The sequence below is a fragment of the Tachysurus fulvidraco genome, chromosome 7 (assembly GCF_022655615.1).
Source record: "Tachysurus fulvidraco isolate hzauxx_2018 chromosome 7, HZAU_PFXX_2.0, whole genome shotgun sequence".
NCBI lineage: Eukaryota > Metazoa > Chordata > Actinopteri > Siluriformes > Bagridae > Tachysurus > Tachysurus fulvidraco.
Window position 1 is genome coordinate 30,273,065 of NC_062524.1, and position 5,236 is coordinate 30,278,300.

General features: G+C 37.5%; 1 long non-coding RNA gene across 1 annotated transcript; it reads left to right on the plus strand.

Annotated features, from left to right (window-relative positions):
• The first annotated feature begins 1,713 nt into the window (after positions 1-1,713).
• On the plus strand, positions 1,714-4,988 carry LOC113643897. Its single transcript, XR_003440897.2, has 3 exons — positions 1,714-1,751; positions 2,935-3,051; positions 4,824-4,988. It is a non-coding gene; the product is annotated as an uncharacterized LOC113643897 (long non-coding RNA).
• Positions 4,989-5,236: the final 248 nt, after the last annotated feature.

The following is a 5,236-nucleotide window of genomic DNA, read 5'->3' on the forward strand; positions in this document are numbered from 1 at the left end:
GCTGAATACTCCCCTGAAGTTGATTTACAACCGTATGTCTTCCCTTCGTTTAGTGAACCCTGAAGCCTTACAGCGGCTGCCAGAAAAGTTGCCTCTATCATTCCAGGAAGACATTAAAGGATTAATAGGTAAATTTCCTAAACTGTTTGCTGATGTGCCATCGCGTACAGTCATTGAACATGACATTGATGTGGGTGATCATAAACCGATTAGACAACACCCATATCGGGTGAACCCTTCTAAGCGTGCAATTATGCGGCAGGAAACTGATTATTTATTGGAAAATGGGTTAGCTATGCTGAGTGTGAGCCCATGGTGTTCCCCTTGTGTGTTAGTGCCTAAAGCTGATGGCTCCTTTCGTTTCTGTACTGATTACAGAAAAGTTAATGCTGTGACAAAGCCTGATTAATTTCCTCTCCCACGAATGGAGGATTGTGTTGATTCTGTTGGGGCAGCTAGATTCACCAGTAAGTTGGACCTTCTTAAGGGTTATTGGGAAGTTCCTCTTACCCCTTGTGCCGCTGAGATCTCTGCCTTTGCTACACCTGATAATTTCCTCCAGTATACTGTTATGGCATTTGGCCTCCGTAATGCCCCAGCAACCTTCCAGAGGCTGATGAATAGAGTTTTGGGGGATATTCCGAACTGTGCAGCATACTTGGATGATGTGGTTGTCTTTTCGGATACTTGGAAGCAACATCTTAACCACTTAGAAAATGTTTTTACTCGACTCTCAAACGCGTCCTTAGTTCTGAACTTGGATAAATGTGAGTTTGGTAAAGGAGTTGTCTCCTATTTGGGTAAGCAGGTAGGACAAGGGGAGGTCAAGCCGTTAAGTGCCAAAGTTCAGGCTATATGTATGTTCCCAGCTCCTAAGACCAGGCGTGAGCTCCGTCGGTTTTTAGGTATGGCTGGTTACTACCGATGTTTTTGTAAAAACTTCTCTGATGTGGTTTTACCCTTGACTAATTTATTATGTAAGAATGTGTTGTTCCAGTGGACTTCAGAATGTCAGTCTGCCTTTGAGTCTGCTAAACTTCTCCTGACTAGCTCACCAGTTCTGTCTGCTCCAGACATGAAAAAAACTTTTAAGTTGGAAGTTGATGCGAGTGGCACGGGTGCAAGAGCAGTGCTTCTGCAAGATGATGATTTTGGGATGGAACACCCAGTCTGTTATTTTTCAAAGAAGTTTCTAAAACACCAGCTTAACTACAGTACGATTGAAAAAGAAGCACTTGCATTGTTGTTAGCGATTCAACATTTTGAAGTTTATCTTAGTGATAGCCCCATGCCGATACAAGTCTTTACTGACCACAACCCACTGGTGTTCTTAAATCGAATGTGTAATTCGAACCAGAGGCTAATGCACTGGTCCCTGATCATGCAAGGTTTTAATTTAGTGATTGAACATAAAAAGGGCAGCCAGAATGTGTTGGCTGATGCCTTATCGGTTGATGTTACGATAGTTGTTGTTTTTTTTTTTCTTTGATTGTGAACCAGTATTAGGTTCACAGTTAGGTGGGGGGGGGTGTTACAACCCGTGAAAATAGGGTATTGTATTGTGTTTTTTGTACATGTCTGTGTGCAGGTTGATTCCAGGCCAGAGTTTGCAACCCCTGCCCTAGCCTGTCCTGATCCTGCCCCCATATTGATGACATCATCACTAATGGTCTATATAAAGAGGGAGGAGGAGGATGATGATGATGATGATGGTGGTGGTGGGGGTGGGATAATTGGATTATTGTGGTTTTGTGAGTATTCTGGTATTGATTTCTGCCTGTTTTTTTGACTCTGAGCTTGGTTGACCCTTTGGCCTGGTTGCTGTGCTGCACTTTTGTATATATATATATATATATATATATATCACTGTACAATTGTCACTGTTTCACTGGCAGTAGGGGTGTGGCTGCCTTTTTTCTTTGGGAGTGGGTTCCTTTTTCCCCCGTGTGTGTTTGGTAGGGAGTTAGGGAAGTTCCCCTGTATTTTTTTCTTTTCTTTGTTTTCAGGTAAGCATAGTTATCTCACTGTTAGACCTTTTTGTTTATTATTTTGGCCTTGGCCCACCTTGAAGAGATGCCTGTGTACTGTTGGCTGTATATATATACTTTATATCTGTAAATACACTTACCTACAAATTCTACCTTGTTGGTTTCTTGTGGTATTTTTAAAGAGATCCAGTCACTGAACCCTGAACTTTAACGCTGTGCAGCCCAACCCTAGACTGGGTTGTAACAACAGTCTCACTTATTCCTTGTGATTATAATTATTTAGTAATATTGATTTCCCTGTGATTATTTTGCCTGTATGTTTATCCTCTGTACACGTCCCAGTGAATGAGCTGTTATGATAGATACATGAATGTATTAGAGTAAAGTTTTACTGAAATGTTACAGCTGAAGCCTCCAGAGTTCTTCAGTGACAGACACCAGAAGCTGGTTAGGTTTCAGACAATAACTCATGTTAATGTGGGTAGAATCTCAGTGGCTGATAGTTTCAGGATATTTCAGGCTTGTTCTCATGTCCAGGTTTTTTCTTTGATTGGATTAAATATATAATGACTTGTTTCTTCATGGTGAATATTTATTCTGATAATCAGGAAAATAAAAGTCTAATTATTTCTGAGCAGATTTATTTTAAATGATTTAATGATGCAGTTTGACTTGACTGAGCTCTGATTGGACGTTTTATATTGAAGTTCAGAATAAACACAGACATGAAGGAGACATGAAACACTTTTACTCACCATAAACACTGACAATGAGAGTCCTAGCTAAGACAATTACATTGATGATGTACAATGAATAAACTCCAGAATCGTTTCTGCTGACGTTCCTGATGGTTAAAGCTCCACTGCTTCTGTCCAGCTGCAGTTGATGTCTGTCTATACAAATTTCTCCTTTATACTGTTCAATATCTTTTCCTCTGCTTTCTCAGGTCCATACAACCACTGAATATGAGCATCACTCCGAATCCCAGTTATCCCAGTATGGAGAGTTATAGTGGTTCCTTCCACTTCCTGCAGTGTGACCGTCTCGTCTCCAGCTTCACACAGTAAACCTGCATCAAAGATTCAGCTTCATCATTTCACTCACAAACATCATCACATCCTCATCACATGAAGTGCATTAAAACTACACTGTGATACAGATCTGTGAGTGCAGATGATGCTGCATTTAGACCTGAAAATGCACAAACTTTACATTTCATAGAATCAGATTTGTTCTGTAGAAAATATATTATTATTTACTACAGTAGTGCATCTAAGACCAGATATGGTATATTATGGTATACGTTGCCTTGCAAAAGTATTCACTCCCTTAAATTATCACGAGCTTTTAATGATAAATGACACACAGATTATTTGTCAGGGATTTTATTGTGTTCAAAAGCTTTTAAAGAACATTTAAAAAGTCAAAACTATTTTATTTGTTTGGGACATTTGTTCTGCTGAAAGGAGAAATGTCCAAATATCTGGGCTTTTCTTGGCAGACTGAAGGTTTTTATTCTAAAAATTCATTCTTTCTTCAGTTTTGACATCCTAACTCCTTCAGGGTGACTTTGGCCTCACTGTTGGCCTCCATCACAGTCCTTGTCTAGATAATGCTTGTGTATGTGGTGTGGATGTAGCTTCCACTTCCTCACTACTGACCTCAGTGGGATGTCCAACCATTTGGATATAATTTTACACCCTGTTCCATCCTATTAACTGATCTTTTGTTCTTTCTTAGAAAGCTCCTTCATTTTCACTTCTTTCACTCAGACTGACTGTGTCTTCAATGGAAACTCAATAAAAGTGGTTTTTATTCAGAAAATTAGAGCTGTTAATATTTTAGAGGTGAAAGACAAATTTAGGTAAAATGTTTCCTGGTTAAAACAATATATTTCACCTGAGCTTTGAGACATTTTGGCATAAATAATTAATTATGACTGAAAATAGACTGTAAGAGAACATGAGTGCAATGAAATTACTGAGAGGAAAAATACATTAATTTATTATGTGTAATTCTCACAAACCTGACCAATTCCATGGGGATAAATACTTTTGCAAGACTGTATGTATATGTATATATATATATATATATATATATATATATATATATATATATATATATAGATAGATAGATAGATAGATAGATAGATAGATATAGATATAATATATAAGATATTTTTATTTAAAAATGAAAAGAGGATTTATCATCATCATCATCATCATCATCATCACAGGTCAGCACAATAATTACACCATGAATTTATAGCCTTAACAATATGAAATCAATAACCACATTAAATCTTTATTAAACAGCCAACACACTTAAAGTGTAAACATTATTTTATCTGCTAAAGATATTAAACTGGACTGAAATCATCCAGAAAACTCCTTCAGTACATTAATGTGTGCTTTTAAAACTCACTCTAGACTCTGATTAAAGTACAGCAGTGTTTCTTAATTATGGTCCTTAAATAAATGAAAAGTAAACACAATGTTTATTATAAGAAAAGTTCTAACAGTGTTGTAGAGTCTCCAGATCAGTGAGAATAAATATGAAGGTTTAGTATTTATTCAGAGTCTGTAACACAAACCAAATAAAAGTTCCTGTGTTTGTGTCTTTGTGTGAAAAGTTAACGTGGTGTGAAACGTGATCTAACACACAACTGCTGTATCAGTGTTCAGCTCAACACTGAGGAAAATTCATCACACCCAACACACTAACTATTAAAAATGACTTTCACAATCATCCTTCTGTTAGAGAACAGCTGAAGGGGATTTGATTAAATATCCACTGAACTCTTTCTTCCTGAATTCTCTTTCTATATATTTACAGCTCCAGTGTGTTGTGTTTGCAGTAAAGGAGTAAACTTACAGCACAATAGGAGGAGAACAGACCGGAGAATCCACTTTCCTGCTAAAATGGTCACCATGTTTTTAGTCCACAGTAAGCGTTTCTCAGACAAAACATTTTCCCGTCGTCCTGCACATCAGAGTCAGAGAAGAAGTTAATGAACATTTTCAGATAAGAGCCATGATGAAGGTTTCACGGTTTTCCGACACTGTTAGTTTAGCGTCTTTACGCACATCCATTAGCGCAGAAGCTCCTCCTGTCTAAACATGTTCACTACAGTTTCCCCTCAGAGTTAAACACATTTTAACTGTTTTCACTTGGATTTAATGCTGATTCTGATGTGTTATAATACAAAAGGACAAAACAATTATTTATTATTATTATTATTATTTTCA